We start from the raw sequence: 15,777 nt of genomic DNA, 5'->3' as shown, positions 1-15,777 counted from the left end.
AGCAGCAGTTAGTGGTTCAGCTTTACATCAGCAATATAAGCTTCCTGTCCATCAAGGAAGTCTGTGAATCAGAGAGAGAGTTGATTCAGAGCAGCTAGAGGGCATCAGAGGCAAAACCAGAAAACATTTTCTTCCTTAAATATGATCCCGATTCCACAAAAATCAATGGCAAAACTTGTCATGCATGTCATAGAGCCACTTCTCACCCACTGATCAGTACATAGAGCAAGACCAGGCCATACCTAACAGAATGACGCACTGATATTGATCTTCCCCTCTTACTTGTCTTTTAACTTCTCTCAATCTGAAGAGCTATATTTTTGCTCTATGCTAGCTTGTGAAAACACCGTCTTTTGACACTTGGCCAGCTGACTGACCATCTCAGTCAAACAGCTGATGTGAGAGTGCTGTACAAAGTTTGACTTGGTCTTTTAGGCTCGTGAGCAATGCGGTAAAATGGTGGAGCAATGGTTTATGTGAATGTCAGTCTCCTTTCTTTCTTTTTGTTTCTGTCTGCTGACTCAGCAGGAAGGCTGAGAGAGTTACTCAGCAGGCAGAATGAAGTAGAGAGAAGGTGCTGATGGGATTTGTTTTCTGCCCAGTGGGGTTGTCCCGGGGCTTTACAGTGTTGGGTCTTAAAGGGAAATGCCACAGAGGACAAGAACCTATGAAGATTTTGTTATCTCTGTACAGTCCAGCTAACATTTGTTAGCACATTAGAGCCAATTCATCAATTTATGAGCTGTTCTTTGACTGAGTGATATCAGTATTTTTTACAACCATATAGTGATTTGTGTTTTATGTGTGCAAAGGTTGTGAAATACTGGTTTGAAGGCTCAAGTTTGTCTGTTTGACTGTTGCCATTTTGGGGGTTTTTGGAGCCAGAAGTGACTATAGTTTGTCATTCACAAGGTAGCATACCCTGCTTAACTGTCTATTTTACTTTAAATGGGAAAATAGTTGATGGATTGTGGGATTTTGACGTTCAAACAATGAATTGTAACTTTTGCAACCCTCTGTTTTTTTTATATAGTATCATCAGCCCAAAGATTCTTAAGCTAGAGTCCAGAAAAGGTGCAGGTTTGCAAATTCTGAGGACTTGGGCGTTACTGTAACTGTAACACTGATACATGTATATTTCACAATCAGGCCGTATCATGCTTTCTCCATGGTGTCTTTTTTAGTAATTTTGTGTCTTTTTTGGTCATTTTGTGTCTCTTTTTTTTAGTAATTTTGTGTCTTTTTTGGTCATTTTGTGTCTTTTTTTGGTCATTTTGTGTCTTTTTTTGGTCATTTTGTGTCTCTTTTTTAAGGATTTGCGTCTTTTTTGGTCATTTTGTGTCTTTTTTTGGTCATTTTGTGTCTCTTTTTTTTACTAATTTTTTGTCTTTTTTGGTCATTTTGTGTCTTTTTTTGGTCATTTTGTGTCTTTTTTTGGTCATTTTGTGTCTCTTTTTTTTTGTAATTTTTTGTCTTTTTTTGGTCATTTTGTGTCTCTTTTTTAAGGATTTGCGTCTTTTTTGGTCATTTTGTGTCTTTTTTGGTCATTTTGTGTCTTTTTTTGGTCATTTTGTGTCTCTTTTTTAAGGATTTGCGTCTTTTTTGGTCATTTTGTGTCTTTTTAAAGTGATTTAGTTTTTTTCTATCATTTTGTGTCTTTTATTTAGTAATTTTTCTCATGCTTTCTCCACAGTATTTACATCATTTCATCTGACTACTGTGAGACACAGAGCACATACTCATAGAACTGGAGTTGCATCCAGGTAACTTATGAGGTTATTATGCTTTGTCTCATTGCTGAAGAGGATGACAGTGCAGCAGAGATGGCTTTGTTCGATGTGTGTTACTGAAAAGAATAAGACTGCAGAGACTCTTTCTTCAACTGACTTAATGTCATCTTCAGTATTTCCACACCACAATGTGGAAATGGTTCCACTTTATTATTATCCCATTTAGTGAGGACAGCTCTCTCCCATTTTAGAAGATGGGTTAGGACTATTTCTTATGTAAAACAAGTTAATAATTTGCTTTTATGCTCTACATACTCCACAAGAAGAGAGAAATTTGTTCTTGGTCTTGAGGTGGCAAGAACAAGAAAAAAGTTCTTTCTGGCCAGGACATTTCATACTTAATGAGAAACTCAACTGCAGAACTCCTGGGAAGTCGTTATAATAATTCATAGTAATAATCTTTTTTAAATTGTGAAGCACTTTTCATTGTTAAAAGCAATCCCAAGGTGCTACAGAGAACAACAAGATTAAAAACAGGTTAAAAAGCCAAAGCACAACGATACATTTAATTAAAGGCCTTTTTAAAAAGAAATGTTTTAGGCCTTTTTTAAATAGGGCCCTCCCACTGCAGCACACATCTCATTTAAATTCAAATTTCTGACCAATCACAAAATGGGAGAGAGAGAACACATTTCTCTCTTCTTCCGGAGTATGTATTCGTCTTAAAGTAGGACATGGGTCTCAAACTCGCGGCCCGCGGGCCAATTGTGGCCCTCGTGACGATATTTTGTGGCCCCCACCTTGATATGAAAGTTTAATGTGAGTTTTATATGAATGGTACTTTACTGTGTTGTGTGTGGAAGGTCCCTTTAATTACTTTTTTTGGTAATTTTGTGTCTTTTTTTAATAATTTTGTGTCGTTTTTGGTAATTATGTGTCTTTTTAAAATAATTTTGTGTCTTTTTTAATAATTTTGTGTCTTTTTTTAAAATAATGTGTCTTTTTTTAATAATTTTGTGTCTTTTTTGGTAATTCTGTGTCTTTTTAAAATAATTTTGTGTCTTTTTTAGTAATTTTGTGTCTTTTTTGGTCATTTTGTGTCTTTTTAAAATAATTTTGTGTCTTTTTTAGTAATTATGTGTGTTTTTTAGTAATTTTGTGCCTTTTTTGGTTATTTTGTGTCTTTTTTAGTAATTTTGTGTCTTTTTTAGTCACTCTGTGTCTTTAGTTTTTAGTAATTTTGTGTCTTTTTTAAGTAATTTAGTTTTTTTTCTGTCATTTTGTGTCTTTTTTTGGTCATTTTTATACTGCTTCCAGCGGCCCCCAGGTAATTAGAGTTTGAGACCCCTGCTGTAGGACCAAATGGAGGAGTAACTTTCTAGTGATATGTTCTGAAACTGAGCATTGCATAAAAGAGCACTGCCAACTCACTGAACAACAAATGTAACACACTATTTAAGCATTTGACCAATTTCTAGCATTTCTCAGCCTTACAAGAGCTCTGATTAGTTTAATGTGTTTTAATAACAACTTGAGGCAGTTTTGGGTCCACGGAGGCCAGAGTTTTTCTAAATAAAAATGCAAAATTGCTTAATGTGGAAGTAGAAAACATGCCAAACACAAATTGCAGACTGTGGCAGAAGAATAGAGGCCAGTACCTCCGTTAACAGAATATTTTCCACAGAACTCGAGTTAGAAACAGCTCTGGCAGGAAACAATTTATATTAAAAGGTTTCCAATCTTTTACTTGGTCCTTGTACTAAAAAAGCACTTTGCTCTGTTAGAGGGTCAGCTCAGGGTGGAGGCAGAAAAATGTAAAAGAGACACATCATGTGTGACCTGCAGACCTCTGGCTGCAGGGTCACAAACACATCGGATGTGTGAATGACGCATCACACACACACACACACACACACACACACACACACACTCTCTGATGGGAGCAAGGTTAAGTAGAGCAGCAGGAGAGGTTCGCTTCAGCTTTTGTGATTGGTTTGTTGCCTTTGATTTTTACTTTAACCTCTTCAACTCCTCGAGTGTATCGGCGTCCTCAGCTGACTTTCTGTCTTTCTGAAGCTGCAGCAGGCTCAGTTTTAATGCCACAGTGAAGATATTATACCAGGTTTAACCCTGTGGAGTGTCCAAAAGCTCCAAATAATCCAGACTTGTTGCCTCCATCCAGACTAGAAAACAAAGCAGCGTGGAGCCCTACTGTAAATTTACCTCTAAAGTTCTGGCTGTAAACTCCATGAGGCCAGTTTCAGTTTGATGATGATATACCAAGTAAAACTGGAGACAAGCTCAAATAGATTTAGTATAAAATGATAGAACTGGATGGAACCCTCTTATATGTTAGATTTGACACCTTTGTTCACATTTGAAACATTTAAAATTCTTTATTGAGCATGATAGTGATAAAAAGATTCAAAATCACATTTTATGTTGGACTAAAGGACTAAATAAAGACACAAAATGACCTAAAAAAGACACAAAATGACAAAAAAAGACAAAAATAGCAAAAAAATTCAAAAAAATGACAAAAAAAAGACCAAAATCACAAAAAAAAAAAGACACAAAATGACAAAAAAAAAGACATAAAATGGTGATCTATTTCATTCTGAAGAGTCAGCTTTTTCAAAACCAACATGGTCAGTTCAAAATTTTGTTTCAAAACAAAACTTCTTATTCCCATTTTTTAAAGTAATTTAGTGTTTTTTCAGTCATTTTGTGTCTTTTTTTTTTTTTTAGTAATTTGGTGTCTTCTTTTGGTCATTTTGTGTCTTTTTTAAGTAATGTAGTTCTTTTTCTGTCATTTTGTGTCTTTTTTTTTGTAATTTTGTGTCTTTTTTTTTAGTAATTTTGTGTCGTTTTTTGGTCATTTTGTGTCTTTTTTAAGTAATTTAGTTCTTTTTCTGTCATTTTGTGTCTTTTTTTAGTAATTTTGTGTCTATTTTTGGTCATTTTCATACTGTCTCCAGCAGCCCAAAGGTAATTTGAGTTTGAGACCCCTGCCTTAAGCAAACAAACCACTGCACAGTGAATTACATCTCACAGACCCTGATATAAAGCCTATACAGTTATTAGGTTACTCTACCAGCCTCATTACTGTTGCAGGCTAATCACAGAGATAAATGTAGCTGAGGTGGAGCAAATAGATATGAGAGCAATTACAAGATAAACATCTTCTAACCTGCAGCCAGCCTCAGAGATATGGAGATCACAACTCATCTCAGTCATGTTTACCCAAGAGGCTGCTGTCCACACTGTCCCACTTTACTTCTGACCCACTCTGGCTGACCTATTTGACTAAATGTTATCTAGTGAATGCTACATTACCATGGTTTGTACATTATTAATGGACATGCCCCACACATTGCAATCAAATTATTTGTGTAATTGCAAAAGAAAAGCGGATACGTCGTTTTGTAGTATTTGTAGTTTTTTCCACCTATTTTCGGTCTCTTGGCCAATGAAATGCTTCAGAATACATGTGGGAGTGTCGCAATGCAACATGGGACTTTTCCAGAACTTTGAAATCATCACCAAAAAAAGAAACAAAATGACCAAAAAGGACACAGAATTACCAAAAAAAGACACAAAATTATTTAAAAAAGACACAGAATTACCCAAAAAAGACACAAAATTATTAAAAAAGACACAGAATTACCCAAAAAGACAAAAAATTATTAAAAAAAGACACAGAATACCAAAAAAGACACAGAATTATTAAAAAAGACACAGAATTACCCAAAAAATTATTAAAAAAGACAAAGTATTACCCAAAAAGACAAAAAATTATTTAAAAAGACACAAAAATTATTTAAAAAAAAGACACAGAATTACCAAAAAAAAGACACAAAATTACCAGATAAGACACAGAATTACCAAAAAAAGACATAAAATAACTAAAAAAAAACTTCAGGTTTTAGGGGGTTATTTTAAAATCACCCATAGGTTTCCCACACATTTTTTCCAGGCGTTTTAGGCCTAAATGGGTTAAGTCTGTTAATAACTGTTGTTTCTTTGTTTGCTGCTGGTTTTGCTTTTACCGCTCCCTTCACATGAAATTTGTGCTACAACGGCAAGCAAAAACACAAAGACAGAAATGCAAAAGCAAAACCAGCAGCAAACAAACAAAAAAAACAGCTATCCAAAGACTTAAAGACAGATTTCTTTTGCAATTACACAAATAATTTGATTGCAAGTTTTGTTGAAATTTTGTATTTAATATTTTGATTAATATATTTTTTTTTTTTTAAGTTGAAAAAGTGTTGTTTGAACATTTTGGCACAAATCTAACTCCATACACAAGAAAACACCATCGAAAAAGAACATAAAAATATGAGGGCTGGGACTTTTACGTGTTAATTAAGATTCATTAATTACACAAAAATGAACGCGTGAAAAAAATTGACGCATTTTAATCACACTTATTTTTGCACCGCGGAACGTTTCTCACTGGATGAGTTTCAGGAGGACCGATTATACTGGAGCACCAACTAGCGCTGATGAGTTGAGACAACAACAAACCACAGTGAACATGAAGGAAGAAGCTGATGAGACCTTTGGTTGGCCCCGTGGATGATGGGACATTTAGTTACTAAGAACCAACGGATGGAAGCGTCGATAAGAGCATGGTTGTGTTGCTATGCAACAAGGAATTCACATATCACCATAGCAGCACATCCAGCCTCAAGTATCACCTCAATGCTCAACATATAGCAGCTAGCGGCTAGTGTGGTAGCTAGCGTGGATTGTGTTTTACTTAAAAAACCAAAGTATTCTAGTTTACAGAAGGTCTACCTACCTATAGGCTACCTGGATTTATGAAATGTTCTATATTTCTAAATATGCTATTGCTACACTTAATGGCAAAAATTGCACTGGTCTGTTAGCCTGGCTAACACCAGACCAAATCTCATTGGAGATTAGGTCTGGACACCTACAATGCATTTCTCCGTAGAGGAGGTGCGGTTTACGATCCTCCAGAGCCGTTTATTGGACGCTTAGAATGTCTATCAAAGCGTCTGTAGGTAGCTCTTAGCCAATCAGATCAGTTATACCAGATGACGTAGTAGAGCAACAGAAATGGATGTTTGTTGTGTGTTTGTCTGTGAGAGAGTGTTGCTGCTGCTTTGCTTCTCCAGTTCTCGCTTTCTGCAAGATTATTTATTTTCACGCTTTATTCCCCCTCATGTCATTCAGCCACACACATCCACTGATTTTATGGGCAATAAACAAGCTGCTGCGGGTCTCTGGGGGCTTCGCTGTCCCCCGATTCGGAGCGAGATCACCGGCGGTGACCGGCGGTCTCACCGGCTCGGCGCAACGAGCCGCAGAAACCGCCCGTGCGGCGCTAATAGCCCCGCTACCGGTGATCTCGTTACGAGCCGGGGGACAGCGGAGCTGCCGAGAGACCTTTCGCCTTTCAACTTTCGCTCTAAACTATTTAAAACACCATCTACAGCTAAAGAGAGTTTCGCGTCCGCAGCAGCCATGTTGGATCAGGAAAGCTTCCAAGTGCCGAGTAGTACGCGTCATCGTCTCACCGTCCCTCCCCGCTCTGTGATTGGATCCCTAAAACAGGGCTAAGATAATCGCCTCGTTTCCAGACCGCCTGGAGGTTCGAAATCAAATTCGAGCGCGCAAGGCAGTCTGGGTATACCCAGGCTACTGGTCTGTTGGACTTGAACAAAAATAAACAATATTTTCGTTGCTTAAGCTTATGTATTCAGTCATTATTCAATGGTATACTAAAAATCCATGTGAAAAAAATGACTTCTCACTGTTCTCAGGTCAAATATTTATATGCGATTAAAATGCGATTAATTTCGATTAATTAATTACAAAGCCTCTAATTAATTAGATTCATTTTTTTTTTCATCGAGTCCTGGCCCTAGTTTTTATGTTAAATCTCAATCTCAATAATGGAGTAAAAAGTACAATATTTGCCTGAAAATGTAGTGGAGTAAAAGTATAAAGTTACATAAAATGGAAATAATCAAGTAATGTAGACATGCCTCAGAGTACAATACTTGAGTAAATGTACTTAGTTACTTTCCACCACTGCAATGATGATAAATAGGTCGGTCACAGCTGGCCTGTTTGTGTTTTTTAGTGTCCATGTGAAAAAAATTACTTCTCACTGTTCTCAGGTCAGATATTGATATTCGATTAAAATGCGATTAATTTCGATTAATTAATTACAAAGCCTCTAATTAATTAGATTTTTTTTTTTAATCGAGTCCCGGCCCTAAAAAAATATAAAAAAATCTTAATCAAAATAAGCAATAAAAGAGATATCCTGGAAAGAAGACTAAACGAAGCATAAAACAATGGCACACACAGCCTCTTGTGCTTTATTGATTTGTCTTTTTGTGGTGTAACCTGAAGCTCTGTTGTCCTCTTGGTTTACATGCCTCTGTTCCATTTCAGCGCTCTGTGAGGCATTTTTAATTCAAAGGCTGATATGAACCACAAAAAGAGTTTACCTCCAGGGCAAAAAAAACCTGACACGAGCACACTCAGCAACCGTGACACTGCAAAATTAAAATCATAATCCAACGATAACTGTTTAGGTAACCTCTGCGCAACACTACGTGACTCCACTTCAGGAGATCCACTTCAGGAAACTTGTACATTTGCTCCTCTCAACACACAGAGTTGTGTTTTCTACACAAATATTCCAACAGACAGGTTTCTGTTTTGTTTAAATAAAGACAGCAGAGAATCCAAGGAGAAAGGTGTAACAATACCGCCCACACACTTTGATTGACAGGTCACCACTGGGACCTGCAGTGCAATAAACACCATGGCAACAAATACCTGGCACTGATAACTGAGACAAAACTGAGCAGAAATGTTGATCCAATGACCACTCCAATAGGAGCTCAGTCCAGGGAAAAGCTTTTCAAAAACAGCTGCAACCAAGTTATCTCAGAAAATACAGTAAATGCATTGAAATCCACTAGAATATTCTCATTTAATTGGAAAATTTCACTTTCTTTTCCAATGTGCATCTGGGTGATGATTCCAAAGGGTTTAATTACAGATCACAGATCACATTACAGATAGAAAACAAAGCAGCGTGGAGCCCTACTGTAAATTTTCCTCTTAAGTTCTGGCTGTAAACTCCATGAGGCCAGTTTCAGTTTGATGATGATATACCAAGTAAAACTGGAGACAAGCTCAAATAGATTTAGTATAAAATGATAGAACTGGATGGAACCCTCTTATATGTTAGATTGGACACCTTTGTTCACATTTGCAACATTTAAAATTATTTATTGAGCATGATACTGTTTTGAAAGTTAAAAAAAAAGTTTCACAATAGCATTTTATGTTGGACTAAAGGACTAAAAAAAGACACAAAATGACTAAAAAAAGACACAAATTGACAAAAAAAGACACAAAATGAGACAACAAATTGACCAAAAAAACCCCACAGAAGACACAAAATGACCAAAAAGACAAAAAATAACTAAAAAAGACACAACACAGACATAAAAATGACCAAAAACGACACATATGACTTACAAAGACACGAAAATGATTTAAAAATGGACAAAACAGCCCAAGACTCCATAGAGTTAAGTCATTTTTATTCAATATTTTTGACCAGAACAACTTGACACACAGTGCTGAGCTTAATCTCAAATTGATCTTCAGGTTCACAGCTTTCAAATGATGTTCATCACTTCTATGTGGCATTTATTGTTGACCTGCTATCTCCCCCTAAACATCCACTGCCCACAATCACAAATTCTAAAAATAAAAAAAGAGGCTTGGAACACTTTCTGGTTAAAGAAGTTGGGTTTAATGCTCAGAAACCCTGAGCAGAGTCTGCTTCCTTCACCCCAGAGAGATTCTTTTGTGTGTCTGTGTGTGTTTCTGTGTAGCTACTGAGCACGACTGTACTGACGCCTTCTCAATCCACATTAATGCTCCCACACAACTGCTGAAACTACTAAAGTTCTAAACTTCGAATGGCATAATTATGGTAATATAACGGGATAATTGTTTTTGCCTGAGGTGCTTTCTTTTCATGCTAAAATACTGTTGTGGCAAAACACTTGTATTTGTAAAGTATAAGAAAATATGCAAACTAAAATATGTTTCAACTCAACTCATGCACTGTGGACGATCACTGATTTTACTATTTTGGATTATTCCAACACAACATAAATGAATGTCAAACACCCTACCTCTCAAGACTGATGATGACCACATGTGTCATTTGTACAGAAAAACAAACAACCAATATCTACATTTGATGCTTTGGTGGCCGACGCCAAAGCAGAAGTGACATTATGGAGTGAAAGCCAAGGTGGAAGCAATGATATAGAGTATAAAGAACAACAAGGTCCATTCTGAGTGGGAGTGAGTGACCACGGATTTTTACCAACTTTAACCGACAAAAATAAAAGCCAAAGTCTTCATCAATATTGACAGTTTTATTTTACTTTTTTAATTATCTTTTATAACGCCTAACCATGTACCTAACCCTAACCATGTACCTTACACTAGCCCTAACCATGTACCTTACACTAGCCCTAACCATGTATCTTACACTAACCCTAACCATGTACCTTACACTAGCCCTAACCATGTACCTTACACTAGCCCTAACCATGTACCTTACACTAACCCTAACCATGTACCTTACACTAGCCCTTACCCGAACCATGTGTCTTACACTAGCCATAACCATGTACCTTACACTAACCCTAACCATGTACCTTACACTAGCCCTAACCATGTACCTTACACTAGCCCTAACCATGTATCTTACACTAACCCTAACCATGTATCTTACACTAGCCCTAACCATGTACCTTACACTAACCCTAACCATGTACCTTACACTAGCCCTAACCATGTATCTTACACTAACCCTAACCATGTACCTTACACTAGCCCTAACCATGTACCTTACACTAACCCTAACCATGTACCTTACACTAGCCCTAACCCTAACCATGTACCTTATACTAGCCCTAACCATGTACCTTACACTAGCCCTAACCTAACCATGTACCTTACACTAGCCCTAACCTAACCATGTACCTTACACTAGCCCTAACCCTAACCGTGTACCTTATACTAGCCCTAACCATGTACCTTACACTAGCCCTAACCCTAACCATGTACCTTACACTAGCCCTAACCATGTACCTTACACTAGCCCTAACCCTAACCATGTACCTTACACTAACCCTAACCATGTACCTTATACTAGCCCTAACCATGTACCTTACACTAGCCCTAACCCTAACCATGTACCTTACACTAACCCTAACCATGTACCTTACACTAGCCCTAACCATGTTACTTACACTAGCCCTAACCATGTACCTTACACTAGCCCTAACCATGTTACTTACACTAACCCTAACCATGTACCTTACACTAGCCCTAACCTAACCATGTACCTTACACTAGCCCTAACCTAACCATGTACCTTACACTAGCCCTAACCCTAACCGTGTACCTTATACTAGCCCTAACCATGTACCTTACACTAGCCCTAACCCTAACCATGTACCTTACACTAGCCCTAACCATGTACCTTACACTAGCCCTAACCCTAACCATGTACCTTACACTAACCCTAACCATGTACCTTATACTAGCCCTAACCATGTACCTTACACTAGCCCTAACCATGTACCTTACACTAGCCCTAACCCTAACCATGTACCTTACACTAACCCTAACCATGTACCTTACACTAGCCCTAACCATGTTACTTACACTAGCCCTAACCATGTACCTTACACTAGCCCTAACCATGTACCTTACACTAGCCCTAACCATGTACCTTACACTAGCCCTAACCATGTACCTTACACTAGCCCTAACCATGTACCTTACACTAACCCTAACCATGTACCTTACACTAGCCCTAACCATGTACCTTACACTAGCCCTAACCATGTACCTTACACTAACCCTAACCATGTACCTTACACTAGCCCTAACCCTAACCACGTACCTTACACTAGCCCTAACCCTAACCATGTACCTTACACTAGCCCTAACCATGTACCTTATACTAGCCCTAACCCTAACCATGTACCTTACACTAGCCCTAACCCTAACCACGTACCTTACACTAGCCCTAACCCTAACCACGTACCTAACCCTAACATCTACCTTACACTGGCCCTAACCCTAACCAGGTACCTAACCATAACCCTAACCCTAACCATGTATCTAAGGGTTAGACACACAAAAATTTACAAAAAACACACATAAAACACATAAAACATGAAAAACAAACCACACAAAATTACAAAAACAAACAAACAAACAAACACACTCAAAACACACCAAAAAATAATTAAAATACAAAAAACATACAAAAATTACAAAAAAACACAAAGAAATGATAAAAAACAACAACAAAAAAACAGTAAACACAAAAGATTGCTTTACAAATGCTAAATGCACAAAGCTAAATTAGAAAAATCTCTGCAAAAAAAGTAAAATCATGTTAATACACTTTTTTTTACCTTTGCTAAAAAAAAGGGTTGATGCATTAAACAGCAGGGCTCCATGCTGCTTTGTTGTTACGTTGTGACGTCATGAAGAAGTCGTGCTCCGGCGCTTTCGTGGACTCCAGAAGGTTAACCAACATGAAACCATAATTTGTCTTTCTGCCCTGTGATTCAGATCCCCTCCGAAATGTAATGGCTTTCTTCCTTGGCTCATGTTACACCCTTCCAGCAAGTTTCATGAAAACTGGGCCAGTAGGTTTTCTATAATCTTGCTGACAAGAAAAACAAACAGAGCCAAAAACATAACCTCTTTGGCGGAGATAGTAAGTAGCTTAATCAGTCATTGAGGAAGGCTCCATTTCCCAAATCACAGTGCAGAACAGTATTCTAGTGATGGAACAAGTATAGTATAGTATAGTATAGTATAGTATAGTATATGCTGAAATAGCGACATATGGGACAGAATTTAATTTCAAGCACTTGACACAGATAACAAAACAATGAATTGTGCCTCATTATGGTTATATTGTTAATTCATATAAAAGTGAAATATATTGAGTTTCATAAAGTATGTCCTTATAATCTTCACAGACAGAACTTAGACTGGCTTCATGAGAATCACCCATATGGACTGTATGTCCAAGAATCCTCTATCTGCTTCATTTACATTTAGCTAATATGCTTTTCTTCCCTTTTCTGCTGTTTCTATTCACTTCAGCTCTTGCTACAGCACTTCAGTGCAGCAGGAAAGCTCTCTGTGGAAATGTCATGTAATGTAATGTTTGTCTTTTTTTTAAGCCATTTTTGAGTATTATTTGGGTTATTTTTTGTGTTTTTTAAGTAATTTAGTGTTTTTTTCTGTCATTTTGTGTCTTTTTTAATCAATTTTGTGTCCTTTTTTTTATTAATTTTGTGTCTTCTTTTGGTCATTTTGTGTCTTTTTTAAGTAATTTAGTATTTTTTCTGTCATTATGTGTCTTTTTTAGTAATTTTGTGTGTTATTTGGGTCATTTTGTGTCTTTTTTTGTCATTTTGTGTCTTCTTTTGGTCATTTTGTGTCTTTTTTTGGTCATTTTGTGTCTTTTTTAAGTAATTTAGTTTTTTTCTGTCATTTTGTGTCTTTTTTTTTGTAATTTTGTGTATTATTTGGGTCATTTTGTGTCTTTTTTAAAGTAATTTAGTGTTTTCTCAGTCATTTTGTGTCTTCTTTTTAGTAATTTTGTGTTTTTCTGCTGTTTCTATTCACTTCAGCTCTTGCTACAGTGCTTCAGTGCAGCAGGACGGCTCTCTTACTGCTCCTGCAATGTCTCTATCCTCCTCTCATCTCTCCATCTCAGGAGCAGGCTATAAACACTGGGGTTACATGGGGGTTAAACTCTTTCATGTCCCTATCTTAGAGAACCCTCCCAAGGCACAAGTACCACTTCAGCAAAGGTATAAACATCTTTGTGTTGGTGTGTGTGTGCACTGCACACAACTTCTGCCTTGCACTGCTTTGCAAAGATGCATCCCCAATGTGTTATTGTAGAATTTCATGCATGTATGTGTGTGTGTGTCCTGGAACACGCACGCTTGTCCACTCGTATCGACTCGAGTGCAGGCAGGTGTGCACTTGCGTGTCTTATAAATAGAGTAATTGTGTGTGTGTGTGTGTTTGCACAACTATAATCACACACACACACACACACGCACACACATATTCTTGTACTTCTATATTTGTGAGGACCCTCATTGGAACAGTGAATTCCCTACCAATGTTAGGTCTGAAATCTCAAAAAAGCCTTTAAAGAAGTGAGGCTGAAATGTCCTCACTTTGCAAAAATGTCCTCACTCTGTTGGTTAAAAACGTGTCCTCACTATGTAGGTAGTACAAGAACACACACACACACACACACACACAATCATTCTTGTACTTTTATCATTGTGAGAGCCCTCATTGGAACAGTGAATTTCCTTGCAAGGTTATAGTAGTTTTGGATTTTTCATCAGTTTTAGTTTTAATTTTGTTTCAGTTAGTTAGAGTTTTTAGAGTGAGTTTGCTAGATTTAGTTTAGTATTTTTTTTTTTTAAATGCTTTAGTTTAAGTTTAGTTTTTATTAGTTGTAGTTTTTTGTAATGGGGTATTTGTTGGGTGGGAGATTAAAAGAGGTCACAGTAAATTTAGCCTTTATTTCCTTTGTCTGATCCATCTTCATTATGTATGAAAAAAGTTGACAAAGAAGAAAACAAAGGACATTTTCACTATAATTTTATTTAGTTTTGTAACCACACAATACAGTTTCAGTTAATTATCATTATCATGTAACCTTTAACCCTTAAAACAAAGTCTGAACTCTCAAAAAAGCCTTTAAAGAAGTGAGGACCGGCCGAAATGTAAAAATGTCCTCACTCTGTTGGTTAAAAACGTGTTCCGGTCCTCACTATGTAGGAAGTACAAGAACACACACACACACACAGACACACACACTGAGGTGAATAGTACTCCACACCATCATTGTCTGGGCTCCATTGTGTCTGGCTAAATGAGACAGAGCAGGAGATGGGAGGCTTTAGTGATCTGCTAACAATACAGCGCTGTATAACACAATACTATTAGGACACGCACTGGCACTCATTCAGCGCTCTGCAGACACCCCCATTGTAAATCCCATGAATAATAATTTAAGAGTGAATAAAGTTTGGGCCGTCCGCTCTGCACGGCCATTGTTGTTCTTGCAGAATTTAAAGCGAAAAAATGCTCAAGCGATACAGGCACGGCAGTAAATCTTAGCGTCGCAAATTGACAGTGTAATTATATAGTGCAGTGTAAAAGTAAGGCTGATAATTACAGTGTGTGTGCGAGAGTAAGATTAGGTGGAATGGGATGGTTGGGGGTGGGGGGGGGGGGGTCTCGGCCATGGTGGAGCAGGAAAAGGAAAAGGTGGAGGAGAGAAACAGAGAGGCTCGCTCTTGTTGTCGTGGTTTAATTCAGCTTCTTTCTTTTCACTGAACAGAATCTCACCGTTCAGATCATACAAACTCAGTTGATACGACGAATTTTGGACAAATAATGAAGCAGACAACAACTAAAACATCTCTCTGTCTGTGCATTTATATATATTTTATATATTTTATTGTTACTTTTAATCTAAGTCCTTTGCTATCAGTTTAAAGGTCCATTCTGACCTCCTGAGTGTGTAACAGTCAGCTTCAAGACAGAGACTCCTTGGGAAGTAAGAACGTGATACTTTGGGATTTGTCAGAAAAGACACAAAATGACCACAAAATGACACAAAATGATTTAAAAAAAAGACACAAAATGACCAAAAAATTACATAAAATTAAGCTAAAAGAGACTCAAATTCACCACAAAAAGACACAATTTGGACACAAATTGACCAAAAAAGACACAAAATGACCAAAAAAAGACACAAAATGAATAAAAAAAGACATAAAATGACCAAAAAGGAAACAAAATGACTAAAAGAGACACAAATTGACCACAAAATGATCAAAAACACACACAAAATGACCAAAAAAAAAGACACAAAATGGACCAAAAAAGATAC

General features: G+C 37.1%; 1 protein-coding gene across 1 annotated transcript in view; it reads right to left on the bottom strand.

Annotated features, from left to right (window-relative positions):
* Positions 1-15,777, bottom strand: part of b3gat2 (beta-1,3-glucuronyltransferase 2 (glucuronosyltransferase S)) — an 84,841-nt gene that overhangs the window by 20,210 nt on the left and 48,854 nt on the right. The window lies entirely within an intron of this gene.

The sequence above is a fragment of the Centropristis striata genome, chromosome 20 (assembly GCF_030273125.1).
Source record: "Centropristis striata isolate RG_2023a ecotype Rhode Island chromosome 20, C.striata_1.0, whole genome shotgun sequence".
Lineage (NCBI taxonomy): Eukaryota > Metazoa > Chordata > Actinopteri > Perciformes > Serranidae > Centropristis > Centropristis striata.
This window is presented reverse-complemented; position numbering and strand designations above follow the sequence as displayed.